Genomic DNA, 19,036 nt, shown 5'->3' with positions numbered 1-19,036 from the left:
GGCTATCTCCAACCGAAGAAAAGAAAGACCTGCATCTTTCATTATCTGCGACGAATTCGCAAAAGCTAGCTAAGCTTTACGCTCTAGAACACAGAAAAATGTCATGAAGCAAAGAGTCCAGGGTTTTTCGCTTGTGACATCACCATAAGCCGATGGCGCGGTAAGCCTGGTTGACCAAATTGAGCCTAGTTTGGTTGTGGCGAGCACTGTTGGTAACAGTGCCCACCGGGCTCTTCCCGGGACAAATAGCGTCGGTCGGCGCTGGTCCTGCGTGCATCCCGTGGTCCGTTGCGCAATGCAAACCACGACCTTTTGAAAGTCAGATAACGTCCTCTGGGGCCATCGCTAGGAGCGACCCGGAGAGGACGAACCGTCTCAGTGAAGTACATTTATTCCAGAGGTATACGGGCTACGTTAAACTTGCGTAATGACATAGGGGAAAAAAAGAGAAACATAAAGTTTCTCAAGCACCCGCTTCCGCATATCGTCGCGCTGGTGTCATCGCCCAACGATAACCATTCCACTGTGCTTGCATGCGGAAACAATTCTTCATAGCCTGGCTTCACAGACTTTGTTTGAGCTCCAGGCCCTTGCCCAGTCGTCTTCAGTGATAGCACTCCCAGTTCAAAGATAGCCTAGAATTTCGTCTTCTGGAGAACGCCAGCTTCTGAACGAATGCAGGGTTGCCGTGAAATCGGTTGCCCCGTACAGAACGCTATACTTGTGGAGACTTGAGCAAGCTGCTTAGCATCGACAAATGTTTGGCTTCTAATCTATTGAGAGTGGTACATCTTCGAATACTTTGTAAGGAGACACTGTACCCCTTCTTCAAGGTGGTCATTACGAAGACACGTAAACTGAACTTAAGGTTGAAAATTACGAACACTAATTACGAGCACCATGTCACATCGGCTCGCGGCTTCAATGCAATGTCCTGTATTCCGGAGAAAGCGCACCTAACTTTCGGTGAATTCACTGCGCCAACTCATAATGTGCGAACAATCAAAACCTCCTTATATTATGTACGCCCTTTTTACACTGAAGTCTGTGTGGCCTATTTCACAACGCTTTTTTATTCGTAAATGCACCTAGCCATTGCTTGGTCGCCTTCGCTAACAGTCCGTCAAAAGTCAGCATTGGATAAATATTCATCCTAGGTGCCATCCGCACGTATGTTTGTGCGAACACAGGCCAAGGTGTATAAGTGAAATGTACATTTAGCGGCATACTATGAATTTTACATGCTCATCTTACTGCTACGCCAACGGAGTGTAAACTATTGCGCTGACGCACTGTTCGAGCCGTGCCCACAACGTGGGGCGAAGCCAAGTACGAAACAAAGGTGCAAGCGGGTATATAATTAAGCCTGTTTCCAAAAAACACGAAGGTAACTGCCGCCGCCAAGAAAAAAACACCGCGAGGGCACGTGCCGCCTGAAGCGGTCGCTTTACGTTCCACAGCCGTGTCGTTGTCTGCCGCTTTCCCGCCGAGAACGGTTGTACCGGGGGCAAGCCCGGCGCCACTGCCAAGAAGTGGAGAGGACGTGTCGCGACCGCGCCAAGCAGTCTAGCGCGTCTTGGCGGTGCCAGGGCAGCTCTCTCCCGTTCCAAGATGTCGTTGTCTACCGCTGCCAGCGCCGGCGGCAGCGTCACGCAGAGTGTTTACGTCGAGCGCTACGGTCACGCCCTCTATCGCAACTGACCCTCCATCACGTCTAACCGCCTTCGTCTGGTGAAAAAAAAGGCGTTGTCTTCAAGAATCTAGCACCGAAAGAAAGCTTGAACAATGATTGAATAATTGCTACTTTTACTGCGTTCACTGCTTTATTGGCTCACTGTGTGTACCTTAGCTGACGATATATCGTTCTATATTTTATAAGCGTGAACTAACTGGAAGTCCCCCTGACAGTTCCTACTGTGTAACCTCCTTCTGTATTATAATTACTTTGTATTGAGTTACTGTATTGTGTGATATTGTGATAGCATCGTAGCTCATTCAGAGTGGAGCGTTCTTACACCCTGTTGTAGTACGCGAGAATACTTCGGTAAATATTTTCTTTCGAGTATCGTTATCATTACAAACTGTAGTGTATCGCGCTCATAGGGATCTCGAAATATCAGCAGCGTCTGTTCATCTATTCTATTTGACCTTCAAAAGATCACGCATACATTGACTTCACCGCGAAACTTTTCATATCCGTCCATTCGTTTAGTTAGTCAGTACTCATATATAACAGCGTGCACAACGGACGCGTCCTCCCATACTGGCGCACTTACGAGACAGCTTGCGATCATTTCTATTCGCTGTAAATACGTGAATTTTAGGTTTAAGGTAATCGTAAGGCTTTCCTACTGTAGTATTGTTTTCTTTCTTAACACCTCCTTTGGTCTGAGCTTCATATCTCCCTATGCCTAGCGATGCTGTCAGCACTATTCTTGCAAGTTTTTTTTTGTCCCCATTCGTATGAAATAACAGCTGGCTATTTAACAACGACTGAATGCTTAACATTAACGACTGGCTGCTGTTTAGGTAAAACTGAAAAGAGCGTCAAAAGGCGCTTCCCAAACTACCAAACTGTCTTTATCTTTCTCTCTTTTTCTTTGTAGAAATGTAACACGGGTCCTTATCTCAGGCAAATAATGGGTCACGTAAAGCTTGTTCCTTACACCCTGATATTCGTACTCGTTTCATGCTCTGTTTGCTGTCTTTTCTGTGAATGTGTTCATTTTTTTCTCATCTTTGGCTTCAGCGCCTCCATAGGCGCGTCGAACCAACGGAAAGAGAGGTTATCTCGCTCAACGCAGGTGCCAACTCAGGCTCGACCAGGAGGATCGACAGAGCACGCACACCGGACCACGACAGCTTATACCTAGATCAGTTTCATTCGCCCTCCTGCGCAGGGCTTTCACATGAGGAGCTTCAGGAAGCTCGCTCAATAGGGTTGGAATAATTTCCCGAAGAAAAAAATAAAGAAAAAAAGGAGAGGGGGAGATATATTTGTTGACTTGTCTACAGACTGTCACCATTGATTGTTTCAATTACAAATTGGCGTTGCGTCTATAGACAAAAGCCAGCGCAGTTTGAGGGTACCACCAGAGGGTCTCAACTGCGAGGGTAAGCTGTAAGCCATACTTTCTAAATTACTCGAATAACCGCATATTAATAATAAAATAAAAAGCTTTAACATCGTTAAGTCGCGACGTCATTACTTCGTCATCTCTCGCATTAAAATTAAAGTGCGCGTATTCTTTCGCTAAGCTAACTTTTATTTTTGTTCTCACAACTTTTGCCCAAAGTTTGGCTCGTTTCACTATACGACTATACGCACTCATTTGTCATTCAAAAGCGGAAGCGTAAACAACTTAGGGTGACGTCATCATGCGAGACAATTAAGGCATTGATCGGTCAGCCGAGACCCTTCTTGCGTCATTATCATCTCGCGCCGATCATTTGGGAAGCTTCGTCGATCTACACGAATGGCGGGAACGATCTCACTTGTAGAGATGGTACAGTATGTTACACAGCTATGAGAAATATAGTCCGTTAATGGAATATTATATTGTTGTTACTCACACAGTTTCACGCGTAGAACATGCAATGGCCAAACGGTGTCGATGATGTGCAGACAGCGTTTCTTTACCGTGCCATATAATATTTTGATTTTCACCATCTGTTAATGGTCTGTTTATAATTTCATTAAAAAAAGTGGAACACGAAATGGACTAAATGATCTAGCCTTTACAATGAAGCGCTTAAAAGACACAGCAAAATTCAGTGGAGCATTTATTGTGACAGCCCGTCACACAGACGGCACCTGACCACCATCAACTCAGCGTAGATGTATAGACGTAATGTTCACGGCGGCCCTATCTATAAGAAGCGCTGTCGTTAAGCGGCAAAGGACACGAGGGGCGGAAAAACGTGCCTGCGCCGAGCTAAATCCACCCGTGAATGGCTGTAGCTTGATCGTAAGTGGACAGACCCTGTTTTATAGCTTTCGTTTGTTTTCCTGCTTCGCTCTCTTTGTTGCTAGGCCGCGCAAGACGGTTAATATGGACGAACACGACTTACAGGTGTACGAATATCTACGCCCGGCAATAAGATCCATGCATAAATAACATCTAACAGTTCGATCTACTCACACCAAATGGCATAGAAGCGGAGCACGGAACACATTTTATGCATCATTGATGTATGCGTTTAATGCGACGATTAAACTGTGTTTCACTGTCGTGACATCATGTTTTTCGATAATTATTTCTGAAGCCCGCTTGCGTACTTCACTTCCTTGGTGTTGCTACGCTGTCTCCTTCATTTCTTTAATATAAACAAAAACTTCCTGTCAGTAGCGGTAGGTGCTTACTTATTTTTGACGTCAATAAAAGAAAAAGAACAAACATTCTGTAGCGAGAGCATAAGTTAATTAATTAAGATGTACCTCTCAGCCCCCCTCCCCTTCCAGACGCATTGCCTAAGGAAGACGATACAATGCAATGTTAAAATGAGTAGAATAATTTGACAAACAAAAGGAACAGCTATACACAGACACAGGAATGTGAACAAAACAATAAAGTAATGCACTAACATACGCTGGAATAAAGTTAACGCTGCGTTAAAAACGAAGTCGCTGCGGTATAGGGCTTGGCTACGGCAAGTTCCAGGAACTTCGATTGGGAAGCAAAATGCGCCAAATATTCACGGCCATTTTGTGACCTGGGCGCATATATATATATATATATATATATATATATATATATATATATATATATATATATATATATATATATATATATATATATATATATATATATATATATATATATATATATATATATATATATATATATATGTGTGTGTGTGTGTGTGTGTGTGTGTGTGTGTGTGTGTGTGTGTGTGTGTGTGTGTGTGTGTGTGTGTGTGTGTGTGTGTGTGTGTGTGAAGGTTAATATACATGCAAAAACTCCCACCAGCATTTTTCCATGTAATCTCTTGCGAAGGCGTATTCGCCAAACTCCCCGGCCACTTATGCGTCGGGCGAGCACGCAAGGGTGTTGGGCGGGAGGATGGATTCGCTGCCGCGCAAACTGTCAATGTGCCAGGGGCAGCGCAAATAGGAAAACGGGACGGGCGCAGTGCTTCAGAAAATAGCCTTCGCAGAATCAAGCGAACTCGCCTGTTTTATATGTAAGCAAGCGCTGGTAACTCACTTCTTCCCCGACTGCGGGGTCGGCTCGCCTATGTATTCGCAGAAATCGCACACTTCGCCATGGCAGAGGACGCGCTCGGAAGATGCGACCAGTTTGTCGTGTACCAACTGCGCGGGCCAAGGTCAAGTAGGGTTCGCCGAGTTCGTGGAGATCGCTCTAACACGTAAACATTTGATCACGGTTTCTATCATACTGAAAAAAAAGTGGGGGGGGGGGGGGATGCAAGATACGAAAAAAAAAAAGAAGCGAAAGGAAGGTGATGTTGGCACGAGTTCGAGAAGACTGAGAGACACGAATGTGCATACACGCGCGGCGTTCAGTTCAAGGCGCCTATACATGTTCCAGTTTTGAGTTTCTTTGACGCGCTTCCGCCTGTTGTGTTTAGCAATTGCCTGTGTTTTATGTCAGAGCAGAATCGCGAGTTGTGCAAGTTGGTGGATGTTCATGGTAGAATATTTGACGGCGCAACGTTTAGATACCCACATCGAAGCTTTATACCGAAGGTTTTTCTTCGAAGTCAGAACTGCAGATGGACATAATCACGCGCGCACTTGGTAGAACCCATCAAGTTCACTCATTTATTGTGACATATACAGGAGATGAGAACAAAACCATCTGTGCCTGCTGAGCCTACAAGAGCATGAGGAGGACGCAGGAACATTATTTTCGAAAACCAGGAAGTTTGGGTGGCCGAGCCTATAGGCTTTCCTTGAGGTGATGTCAAGGGCTTGCCTCGACGCCGCCTCACGGGCATGCGGAGTCGCTCATCTTTGTTCATCGAGGGCGGAGCTACGCAGAGCCTTGCGTAGCCTCGACGGGAAGGTCGTGGCGTCAGTCTGATGTGTACTGTGCCGGGCACTTCGAACTAAATGTCTCAAAATTTAGCGCTTAAGTTTATCATGCTCGGTGCACACAGAAGAGTAGGAATACCCGCTTCTTCTTAGACGAGCACGCTTTTTGGACAGCCATTATCGGCAGTTATTTCATTCCTTCCATCTTCCTTCACGACACTAGGGTCTCGCCTAACGACAGGGGATTCTCCTTAAACTGAAGGAGATTTTGCATGCTAATGTATTCCCCGCAGGTCGCGGGTTCGAATCCCGGCTGCGGCGGCTGCATTTCCGATGGAGGCGGAAATGTTGTAGGCCCGTGTGCTCAGATTTGGGTGCACGTTAAAGAATCCCAGGTGGTCGAAATTTCCGGAGCCCTCCACTACGGCGTCTCTCATAATCATATGGTGGTTTTGGGACGTTAAACCCCATATATCAATCAATCATGCTAATGTATTCCGAGAAGAGCGCGTTACAGGCATAACAATGCTACTGGCTAGTGGTGAAAGGGGTTAAGACAGGCGCGGGGTGTGATAACGTACGTCTCTCCGTCTAATGCAGCTGCAATGCGTCATATTCTTCTCTCGCGGATTTCACGAGGTGCCTGTAAGCCCGCCTGGTGAGGAGGCATTTCGCAAGATTTCAACGACGTGGGCTTCCTCACACCCATCCTGACAGCGTTATAAGCCCCCCCACTTCGATCTTCGCTCGCCTGCCTGTCACGCAAAGTGACGGGCTGCAGAGCCTGCGGCTTCCGCCCTGGTAATCTCGATCCTTTTGATCGCACGCAATGGCAGTGCGAAGAGGATGAGGAGGAGCGCAGAAACGCCAATGAAAACGCAGTGAGGCGCATGGGACGAGACTCGGCGTGACGTAAGCTGATGGTGCTGCGCGAAGCGAGACACGCGGGCGAATCGCGAACCAACGAAAAGGCCGAAGGAAAAGAAACGGAGAAAGGTGAAGAGGGCCGCGCACAAACTTTTCGAAGGAAAGAGAAACAAAAAGAGACGAGCACAAAGGCCCGGTCTTTTACTTCATTGATGCGAGCTGCTTGCGCAATATCGCGCACGCGCGCTACGCTGCGAAGGACCAGCGCGTTGCCAAGGTCGGTAAAGTGAACAACGGTCAAGGACTCGCAGTGATGTTCAATCACCAAAGGTCAGAAAAAGGAACGAAAAGGAAAGAGCGAGAGACATAATGACCACGAATTATCGCTTAAGCGGTGGAGAAAAATAGAATTGGCATTGCACGAGGCAATGAAGTAGGCTTGGAACGACGCAAGACTTTACGTAATGACGGAGAGACGGCACGACACGCAGAGTTCGTTCCAAATGGAAACGTTTGCGATTGCTTGTCCACAGGAACGAATGCAAATAGGCTCATACGTGAAACTTCTGCGAACTGATGCAATCGTGAATGGTCCGAAATTAAATTGGGTTACGTTGGCAAGCAAGGTTTAAAACGTTAAACAGTGCCAAGATCAAGGGCTAACGCTGGCCCTGTGAAATTTCTATGCAGTGTGCGATGTAAGGCAGTTTGCTAAAGATCTACAAAAAAGCCATATCTTCACTACGCAACGTCGTAACTCGATGCTATAAAACGTGCCCGAGGTGGCCTTATTACAACGATGGCTAATTATCATTCCACTGAGAGAAGATAGTACAACTATCAGCACTGGTGAAGTCTGTTAAGACACGTGTTTGTTTCGTGACTTTTGTGATGGTATCGTTAGCGCTTTCGATATCACTGCGCATCATCCGACGAAACAAATAAGCCACTTTGGTTTATTTTAATGATAACCAGGCTGGCCCTGTGATAGGGTCACTTTTTTTCTTTCTTTTTTTGTTCAATAGGTCTGTTCAGTGGGGTCTTCCACGGTCAATATTTTGCGCTACAACGAACCCTTTGGTTACATGGGTTACCTAATTTAGGTCAGGTTAGGTTCATATTTTGCGCTATATTGAACCCTTTGGTTACAGGGGTTACCTAATTTGGGTTAAGCTAGTTCGGAGTAGGTTAGATAAGAAAGGAGAGCGTGTGAACATATCACTGCATCCACCGCTATCTTTCTCTTTTCACTTTCTTCTTCCCTCGATCCAATCATACTACACCGGAACACTGTCTTGCTGTAGCCGATCAACTGAGCACGTAAAACCAACCGAAGGGGCTAATCGATTATTTGACCTGCGTGGAGCTCAGCGCTCGCGCGTATCGGATTCAATCGATTTACACGGTTATTCCCGAACAGGCCACGCTCGAGCCGGGGATGACGCGGAAGTGGCCGTCTGGGAGGGCGTCTGCGCCGCACTGCAGTTGTGTCGCTAGGAGCGGTCCGCGATCGAGGGAGGCACTGGGGCGCCGATCAATCTCGGCCACATGCATTAGGAGCGGCCGTGGCGCCCAGATGCCCTTCTTCTTCTTCTCAACAGTGATTTCAATTTTTCTTTCTTATTTCACGCCTCCTCATCTGGGTCAGGTCACGACACGTTTTCCCTCTTGAGTGTCGGGAGATAGGGTGGCCCGCTTCCACACTTCTAAAAAAGAGGCACTTTCCCCGTGAATCATCTTCGTACCTTCCTTCCACGGTTGATGTATGTCCCGCGGGTAACATTAGCCTAACTAATGCACAATCTACCCAAACGACTTCTTCGCGGAACTCAAGTAACGGAGAGGTCGGCGATGCATCATTTCCATGATAGCGGGCCCTATACACCAAAGCCAGCGTGGTTAATCTTTCACTTTTGTGTTATATAATTTTTACTTGTCTGGTTATAACTTCACGTTAGGATCATGAAGTGCCGGAGATTTCGTTCAGTTGCGTACCATTTTGATATAAAAAAAGTTCTAACTTCCGAAGTCCAGGGATGGATATCAGGGCAACGTCCGCTGAGACCATGCTTGGCAAGATTGCTTTGTCGCTGACCGCGACAACGTTCCTTAACGGCATCGGGATCGGCTGAATTTACTGCAAGCTTTCTCGCGTTAAATATTTCGTGAATACGAGACCAGCTACATCCTTCATGCCTGCGCAGTTTCGAAAGTAACCGATCGTCATTCCGGTCTTCAAAGAAGCTTTATTTTTCTGATGAAAGGGTGTGTAAATAAAGAGAAAGGCATCGATTTGATCCGCTGTTATCGCATAAAATATGTGTTGCTTAAAATTAACAGCGCATGCCGACTCACGCGACAGGGTGGACGGCTGAATGACTAGCTCATATGAATATCGATTATGGGAAAGTATATGATCATTTCCGTACTATAAGAACGCACCAACCTCCTCTCCTAGAAATTAAGCCTCAGCTTTGGGTCTGACCGGCAAGAATTAAGTCCCTACAAATGGCTTGAAACAATACAATATCTTGGTTTTTACGTCACTAGGCCCTTCAGCTAATTTCAACCGATATTAAAGCGAATTCACGTAAAGTGTCTCTAGTATAATTTTCAGCATTTGGTTTTTACACCGAAGCTGTATATGGTCAACTGGTCAACCTGTGTTTGTATACTCTGTGTGTCTGTGAGAGAGAGAGAGAGCTAGCTGAACGATCTATCATGCAACACGTGCGCAGAAGACTACACGCGACGGGCAGGCAGCGTTTCGTGCGTATTGCGCAGCCCTTATGACTACGCGAACAAGGTCGAGCAGGTGAGCAAGTGGCCTTTTCTGGCTTAGTCAGCGTCGACTGCACGCACCCGCTGCGTCACTACGCAGCGCGGCTCCTCCGAGGTCCTCTCGGTCGATGACATTGTTCTCGGGCCGATTGTGACAAGTAAAGAAGACATCCAAAGATGGCGGCAACAAAGGCGCCGCACTGCACGGCTGAGCGGCCGCTTTCGTCTCGGTTAGGCCAGGGCCTTCCCGACGCATTGGTGCGAAACGAACCACGCGACGCCGTGCATGCAGATGCATGCGACGTACAACGATGCGCACGGAAGTGCAGCCGTTAACGCTAGTTCACTGACGAGGCTAGCTGATCATAAAAAAATATTTATGAGGATGTTGTCTCTTTACGTTTATTTCATTCACATTGTATAAGTGTATACGGGAATGTTTGGGTCTCTTACAAAAAAAAAATGAAATAAGATATGGTGCGACCCCAAAGGCAACGTAAGCAATTCACTTCAGCTATGGTATTTACTCGTGTCCTAGCAGCACCTGTTAGCATTGAATAATGAGTGTTGGCTTTACGATGACTCGAGTTGGCTAAGCGATTGCAAATATTTGTCCCAATGGTGACCGATACAGGCTAATGTTGGCTACCCGCCGTTACGACACCAGGATTACATTCAACCACACTCAGTGATTGAGTTGAATTCCAATTTTGAAGTAGCTGTGCTTCTAAGTTGCACGCGAGCAAAGCTTAACGACTGTCTTGCCCAAACGCAATGATCTCGATGAATGCAACAATGGGGAAAGGAAACACGCAGTGAGTTAGGCCTTATTGTTGAAGATGACGTGCAGAACAAGTGTTCCTGGAAGTTATAAGTATTCCTGGAGTGCGAGAGGCGGGGATGAGCTTTTCTTTGAAGATATACGTAAGGACACATATGTACTGCGAAGCTTTCGCAAAGCGGATGTCGCTAGATAGTCCAGCTTCCTCGCTGCCCCTTTCTGCACAGCCTATAATGGGCCCTAACTACGCACTAAATAATTGGGCGCCGTGATTACACGTGGTTACAACGGGGAAAGTGGAACGTGCCGTCTGCATTCCTTCGTTCCGTCTGCATACTAGACGAAACCCGAGTTTCGATCGCTTGTAAACCTGATGGAACTCGCTACATAACCAAGCACACGCTGGGCCACATTTGGAGACAAGATATCAATGTAAGAATCGAAGGAACGCCAGATGAAAACGAACAAAGAAGAACGAAGCCTAAAGTGTGTGAGAGCGTGTGCATTCAAACACGGTAAGGGCGGACGGGCGTATGTATCTTGACCGCAGCGGTAGTGATCGGTGATTTATACAGTCCTCCCAACATCCCCATAAGTGCAGAAGAATCGGTGGCTGGGCTAGTTGGTAATACTTCAACATCTCGAAGAGAGCACGAAAACCACACCGACAAAATAAGATAGAACGACACCTATGTGTCGTTCTCCATCTACGTTCTTTTGTTCGCGTCGTTTTCGGTTTGTTTTCAAGGTGTTCGACCCCATAACATCCCACGTATCCATGAAGATACTGACACTTCCAAAAATTGTTCCAGACCGGCTGTTCTCCAACACCACTCTCCCGCTTTCAGACAGGCACCGATGTACATCCTGCTGCATTGTGGAAGCACCGAGGCGTACTAGCAGGAGTGCTGGCAGGAGTGCTTGCAGGAGTTTGATTCTGGGCGAACTTTGCCAGCACTCAATACAGCGCCTGCACACGCACCTTTTTCAGCTTGTGGCGCTCTGACTAATGAGCGTGCTAGTTTTTCCCGCAGCAGCTGCGCGCTAGCGGTCGCATACCTTCAAGTATGAATTATTCACTCTAGAGTGCGCGGCGTTATGGACCGCGGCTGGGGCCTGGCCGAGATCACGAAGGCAAGGCCGAAGGAACGTGCGGGCTCCGAGCGGCTGTTGCCAGGGCCGGTCGAACAAGGCGAGCGCGCAGTTAAAGCACGCTGCCGGGGGGCCGTGGCCTCGCCGCTCGAAAGAGCAAGAAGAGGAAAAGCTCCTCCTCTCCCATCAGCTGTTCGTGAGAGAGAGCGGGCGCCGGCCGGCCGGCCGCAACGAGCGACGCTCGGTGGAGCCTCCTCGCAAGTGGAGGAACTACAGTCCTTTGATCAAGGGCCTTCAGGAAGAGCATGCACTTAGTGCCATAGAGCACAGGAAGAACTTGGACAATTTCAACACTCCTAATTGTTATACTAAAAAGCAATTGACATAAAAAGCAATTGACATAAAAAACGACAATTGACACAAAAAGCAATCGACATTGACAATTGACAATTGATCGTTGATCAGCTCAAAAGAACACCGCAAAATGATCGTTTGTGCATTCTATTCAAAATTCGGCATTCGATAGCAGGACTAAGACGTAGGCATGTGTCTGCAACGGACAATTTTTGAATGAGAGGACTACAGAATGCACACAGTTACAGGTATCCTTAATAACGAGATCGCGACCGATATGCATTTTTTTAGTAAACTTGAAACTTTGCCCGCGCTATGCTTTTATTTTATTTTCATTTGTTTATTTTTTGTTCCTATAGCTCGCATCACGGTATACGGCTAGATATCGTATATTGCGAGTATCCCTTTATTTCATAGGAAACTTCATATTCACTGAATATTAGAGCAATTCGATTAACGTTCTCATCGAAATAACGTTATGTTTACCAAAGCAAAAAAAATCTGCTAGCGAGCCCTCTCTTGCTTTGCCGTTTCTTACGCGCCATCTTGGAGCGTTGTTCTCAGAATAAGCTAACGCTAACTCGACCGAGTTGACAGCCTTGGGTTACGACAGCAACTACATTGTACGAATGCTCACAAGACGCGCCACTACTAAACCCGCGGTGTGCATTCCAATATATCTCCCTTCGCCAGGCAACAAGGCGCAGATAACAGCAATCATCCCGGCTGCAGCGGCTGCATTTCCGATGGAGGCGGAAATGTTGTAGGCCCGTGTGCTCAGAATTGGGTGCACTTTAAAGAACCCCAGGTGGTCGAAATTTCCGGAGCCCTCCAACTACAGCGTCTCTCATAATCATGTGGTGGTTTTGGGACGTTAAACCCCACATATCAATCAATCAATCGATCAATCAGATAGCAGCAATCGGAGATGCGGCTCGGGTATGGCTGAATAGCTGCGGGCATCGATCAGCGAGCAGCCGCTGTGAACTTTAGCGGTCGCGAACTCGGAGCTGGGGAACCACGCAAAGCTGGCACTGCGCCACGGGGCGCTTTCGCGACCACCACTGGAGCGGAAAGGAGATGGAGAATAAGCCTTTTTTTACTTTCGGTCGCTTACCCAACACTATTGGAGACGACCGCATTCTGCACCGCGTTGACTATGGGGTATATAGCTGGTTAGCGGTTGCTAGGCGGAGCGCGCTTGCAGATAAAGACAATGCTTCGGAGTTCTTTGCTCACCTTTCTTTTTGTTGTTTAGACAGCGTATGGTTGTTCCCTGAAAAGAGATATTCGCTGGCGTCTGTTTTGTCTTCTAACCTAACCACAGCCTCGTACCAAGTCACGACGTCTAATAGTCAACTCAGTTTCTTGGAATGTGCGAGCATGCGCAGCAGGCCCCTGGGACTTAATTCCCCTCCACCCCTCCTTAATTCGCGTTTGCTGTTTCATTGATAGTGGACCCATTTTTCTTGTAGCTGTATGCGCACACACACAATTAACGCATTTATGCTATCAAAATAACCACTTTGAAGACAGCGCTTGTCCACTTTTCAACGCCATTTCCTTTGTTTCTCACACTTCATAATCGTCGTTCTTTTATAACGCAGTCATGTTACTCAACTCTACACCAAATTATCGCGCGTACAAAGCAGAAGCGCCGACTATACAAATGTTTGTGCCACTCAGTCCCGTGAGGCACAGCCCATCCGCGAACGTAAACGTGGAGATCCGGTTCGCACCGGATCCAGCCCAAAGGACAGGTCATGTGAGTTCAATCAGTCCGTGGACAGGCTTGATATAGCATGCTGTTGGGCTGGTTGGTTCATACAGCGCAAAAAAGTAATGACCCGAGGCAAAAACTCAGGCTCGCAGGCTCTTTCATGTACCGCTTGTTTCTTCGCCTTGTGTGCACGTTATTCGCGCGGACAGGCTCGCGATCTGACTCTCCTGTCGAACGAATCACACCCCTGACAGCTGTCTGTGAGCAACCTGGCGCGCATCGTGATTCGACGGCACTGAGCGCCAGGCGCGATCGGTAATCCGCCCATCGCGCGAAGTCAAACAGAACGAGCGGACACAGGTGATTGCACAACGCACGGAGACGCGCTGTCTCGCGGTGCTCTTCGGAAACTCTTCTACGAACAAAACGTGCCGCAGCATCGTTTGAAACGAATGCGCTCGTTTTCCTGTGACGTCATCGCCGAGAGGCGGGGAGTTCTCGGTCAAGGTCAATTGCAACCTTCGACGCGCAAGGTATACGTGCGAGCGGCAACATGCCGCTCTTTTTTTCAATTCAGCCCGAGAAGGTTACTCCTCGGACTGTATTCGTTTTACAACACATTTGTTGCGGGGTTTTCGCGCGCGGCAAAGGCGTATATATAGCGACCACCGCGCAGACCGGAGAAGGAAAAGTTGCCGAACGTGCAAATCGTCGTCACGAGCCTTCCAGCGAAGCGCGTCCGAGGGCTCTCTACTAATGGAAAACCGCACCTGCCCGCCCTTCACCTCCGAAGACGGGCGAATCGCACCCGAATGTTGACGTTTTCCGATGCGGTATACTTGCCCGCGCATCGTAAGCGAGGCAAGTTCTGCGGAGATGATTGCTGTTGGTTACAACGCCGCCTCGACTTTCCTCCAACGTTCCATACACCATCTACAGCGCTTATCTTTCTTTTTTCTCTCTCACACGAAGCAGCACGAGTTCGGTGTTATTACTCGCTTGCGCAATGACGATTTCATCGCTACGAATGAGTTAAATGGTGCGGTCGCCGAGGTTCACAATTAGTGCAATGCACATGGTCGTGTCTTCTAATGCGTACGGTTATGGGTGCATCTTGCCTTATTCCCTGTGATTGCACTCTTGGATGCATGTCATCTCTACTTGCGCCGCATAACGTGAAATCGCTAACGCTTACTTTCGCCCTAAATAATTAGTATTGATTCAATTGCAGGTGCTCAATAAGCTGAGATACAGCTAACATTCTTCGAGAAAAAGAAAGACTATGTTATGCGACGTACGTGCGCGAAACTAAGAACATAATATAAGACACATGAGCCTACGTTGTGCTTTTTCGCTATATTGAACGGCTCACAATGCGCCGAATTGTTAAAGTAAATCCGTAAAGATTAACTGGAACTCGATCGGATCGAATCGGATAAATCTAGGCTAAAAAGCCTAGAACCCTTTACCCTACACCAAACACGGTTCTAGGCTAAAAAGCCTAGAACCGTGTTTGGTGTAGGGTAAATGGAAGCAAATGCTTTTCTTTTTTCATATATAAACACTGTGTCACAGGCCTATTAATATAAATCTTTCCTTTATCTGCTCAATGCGCTTATTAAGAATCATTAATATCAAATGCCATAGCAGACTATACGCCTCTATTTAGACTACATTCGCACATTACGTATGAACCTCGCCCGTGTGCCTAAGTACTGTACATGCTAAGTTCAGTGCACGCCATACATTGAACTGATTACATGCACTGACTGCAGTGACGCATCGTACACCTCTATTATTTCTCCACTCTTTTTTTTTCGACCCTCTGTAAAGTGCACAGAGAGAAGCTCGTTCGGCTGATATTTCCACCATTCTTACGATCAAACACTTCTCTATGTGCTGTTAACCTTGTTTCTCGTTTCTTGCGACCCACCTCTGTGGTCAAGCGGTTACGGTGGTCAACTGCTGACCGAAAGGTCGCGGGACTGAATCCCGACAGTGGCGGAAGCATTTAATATGCTAGAGGTCCGTGCACTTAGATTAAGGTGCACGTTGTAGAGCCTCAGGAAATCGAAATTTTCGGGAGCCCTCCACCACGGCGTCTCTCACAATCATATCATAGTTTGGTCGCATACAACCCCAGTAATATTATTAATTCGCACTTCTCGCGAGCTGACGAGCGTGTTGATAGCAAAAGAGTAATTTGTCTATAATACTGTACTACCGAAAGATCGCACGAGTATTCTGCAAATCCAGCACGCTGCCAACGAGCGGAGAAAGACTACGCCGAGTAACAGCTGCGCCTGCATGCATACTGAACGCGCGCGATAATCGTACACAGGTGGCTCGAGAGGGCTGAGGACGACGAAGCAGGAAGCCAAGAGAAGTTGTAAACACAGCCGAGCGGCGCACGTTGCGACGTGCTCGTCCGTCTTTACATACCGTCATCGTCATAGCCGATGTAGAAGTCTACCGCCGTGGTGACAACAACAACGCCAACGGGAGCGCGCTATATGGGTAGGTAGCTGCAGCGTCGGTACAGGCCTTCACCACCTCGTTTTCGAGTTCACTCCACAAGCGAACCTGGCGTTGTGCAGAGCAGCGTATACGGATGTTATATGCGGCGAGGTATCGACGCTGTCAAGGCAAGGGAGCTTCGCAGGCCTGCCACAGGGACTATTCTTCGGTGATGTCCGCGTCACGTCAGTTACGTAGTCCTGCCGGCTGAGTGGTTGGTGTCTCGTATGTGTTCTCGAGTATTCTACACACTGTCAAGCAGCACACTTTGTTTCAGCCCGGACCAAGGTTTTCTGTTGGTCGTCGAGCCCTCGGATAGAGCTGGAGTCGAGGAACTCGTCAGACAAGGAGGTTGGTCTTCAGTGAGAGAAGGAAAGTCCGTTAGCGACGTCCCGTTTGCTGCTCGTGTCACTACTAACACCAAGCACGGCACAACGCAGAACGACTAGAGGAATGTCCGTACAGCACTAGCGAGTGAATATGATCAACGCGAACAGTGCAAGAGCGAAGTGAAATGCAAGCTAGCAGTCGAGCACATCGAGCGGTTGGTCTCTGGCGTGTATACTCCGCGACTTAGCTCAGCGCGGAGGAACTGTCGCACTATCCGTCGCTGCGGCGGCAGTAGTGGTAGCAAGAGAGCCAGCGCGCCGCGCGGAGACTTCCCGGCGCCAGTCGTTGCGATATAGTTTGCAGCTGATAGGTCGGCGGGAACCGTCACACCTAGGGCAAAAAACGAAACGAGAAAGGCGCTGACGACAGCCGCTGCGAGTGTGCCGCGGTCTTCTTCTTATCCTTCTTCTCCGGAGAAAGACCGGGCCGAGGGCCAACAACGATGCCGAGCGAAGAAAGTGTTTGGGTCAGTCGTAGCGCATCCGTGGCTTAAGAACACTCAGTGCGAGCCCGAGGAACAACAAGGATAACGGTCGATGAGAAGGAGAAGGAAGAAGAAACGGTAAAACATAAACACCGTTTTTTTGTTTATTTGTTTATTATTTTTTGTGTGTGCAATACGCGCCGGCAGAGACATGTGGGAGGTGAGCGAGGGAGGGAAGGGGCTGGCGGAAAGCTAGCGCGTGCCCCGTTCCTCGCCTGCAAACGGGGATAGCCCTCCCAGAAAGCTTTCGCAAAAGCTGCCGGGCCGGATGGGTGTGACGTCACGAACGCGCGTTGTGATTCATCGCTCCGCGTGCAGCACGCTGCGGGTGTGCGAGACACAGCTGCAGCGATAGCGGAACGGCTGCAGATCTCGAGCGAAGTAACCGCGGCGTCGCGCGAGGAAACCTGTTTCTTTTTTTCTTTTTTTTTCGCGATCCCCGTACACGATTGCTCGTGATTTCTGAATTGTTTCGTACTTACTTTTTTAGATTTACGAGGGGTACACACTTGCCTCCGAACGAGCTGGTTAGATGTGACCTGATATAAAAAAAAATGTCAAACACGATGCTGTTCGCGGCAGCTGCTGTGCGAACGCACACCACGAGACAACAGTTTGTGCATGTTTGCAGTTTGTCGAGCAAGCGATGTCTTCTTGTTCCGCTATAGTATAATATACGTGTTAATATACGTGTTAGAACGTCTATTACGAATCAAAACAGCAGCCAGAGCTTCCGACCGAGGGCTCGCATGAAGCGTTCTTTCTTTTTATGTCATGGCCAAGAACGATATCCAGAATTTAACATCCCAAAACCACTATATGATTATGAGGGACGTGGCATAGTGCAGGTCTACGGAAATTTGGACCGTCTGCTGTTCTGTAACTCGCACGGCACCGGGCCTTAACCATTGCACCTGATCGAAATGCGAACGCCGCGACAAAGATCGAACCAGCGACGTTCGGGTCAGCAGCCAAGCAGCAGCTGTAACTGCTGCAGCAACGCGGCGAACTATCTTGAGGATAATTGCGGGGTGCTGTTAATGTCTACGGCCATGGAGACCATTCAAACAAGGTTTGTCTCCGATACATAAATGGTGTGAAAATTGGCTAATACATAGAAGAAAAAAATGCATTTGAAGCACGAATAAACTGATGACTATGAGAGTGGATAAAACAGTGAAAAAAAAAAAACAGCACACTCTTAATAAACCGAACTTGAAGGGACCGGGAAAATGTGTTCCATTTAAGAGGAGTTGCGTTTACTGAGAGGTGAACTGGGCGGCTACATTCAAGCGTGAAACCAATCATATCACAGGCAGTTGTTCCATTTATTCAGCAGTTTTTGTTTAACAGACTTGCGTTTACTGAAATTCCACTATAGATATCTTAATCAGAGGTTCTTATCCCCGAGTGAGTGGTTGGAGCTCGCGCAAACACACAGTAGTTTTTAAATGGCTAATAATTGATCCATTGTTGTCATGGTTACCTGGGATTTGCAAGCACAGCCACGTCAAGGTAACCTGAAAGTTAACGCTTACTAGATATACGAGGCCGCCCCCCATGCGTGCAAAGGGTTTCGATAGGAGGACACATATCATTGTCATCGCATAGCTGGCGCTTTTCCTTGTTTCAGGCCGGTGAACGTGCAGGTCAGGTGCTCTGATCGTATATAGACTGGTGCACCGAAAACACTTGTTTTTTGTTTTTGTTGTTTTGTGTGTGTGTGTAAATCAGTGATAACGAAAAACGAAATAAAACTTGATAGCAAAATGGTGCGTAGTCCGGTCAGCCAGCCGGCGTGCGCGCACGCTTTACCCGTTAATTATTGTCAGAGCTCGCTGACCGTGTCGCCGAGCTGCATGAGTTGCAAAAACACTGCGCTTTTTTAACGATGCAAACTACTTTTTTTTTCTATTAATCTTGTTGGTGAGCACTTTTAGAGGCGGGGTTCTCGCGTTTTCTTGTCGCCTCCACATAATTCTTGCGGGAGGGCAAATGAAACGTAACATTAGAAGAAAAGAAAACACCACAACACAGTTCAATACTATATCT

General features: G+C 47.7%; 1 protein-coding gene and 1 long non-coding RNA gene across 6 annotated transcripts in view; one reads left to right on the top strand and one right to left on the bottom strand.

Moving 5' to 3' along the window:
- LOC119172118 (uncharacterized) overlaps positions 1 to 19,036 on the bottom strand; it is a 144,844-nt gene that overhangs the window by 48,674 nt on the left and 77,134 nt on the right. Inside the window, exon 1 of one of the 5 annotated variants that reach the window (XM_037423116.2) lies at positions 16,036 to 16,864. The exons of the other annotated variants lie outside the window; for them this stretch is intronic. The gene's annotated coding sequence lies outside the window, so the exon portion shown is untranslated. Of the gene's footprint in view, positions 1 to 16,035; positions 16,865 to 19,036 lie in introns of those variants that run through there. 5 annotated transcript variants of the gene reach the window in all.
- LOC142814308 (uncharacterized) overlaps positions 15,881 to 19,036 on the top strand; it is a 71,447-nt gene continuing 68,291 nt past the window's right edge. The window contains exon 1 of the long non-coding RNA XR_012894915.1: positions 15,881 to 16,110. This is a non-coding gene — a long non-coding RNA (uncharacterized LOC142814308). The remainder of the gene's footprint in view (positions 16,111 to 19,036) is intronic.

Source organism: Rhipicephalus microplus, chromosome 4, assembly GCF_043290135.1.
Source record: "Rhipicephalus microplus isolate Deutch F79 chromosome 4, USDA_Rmic, whole genome shotgun sequence".
Classification (NCBI taxonomy): domain Eukaryota; kingdom Metazoa; phylum Arthropoda; class Arachnida; order Ixodida; family Ixodidae; genus Rhipicephalus; species Rhipicephalus microplus.
The sequence above is the reverse complement of the archived record's forward strand: the minus strand, read 5'-3'. Positions and strand labels throughout refer to the sequence as shown.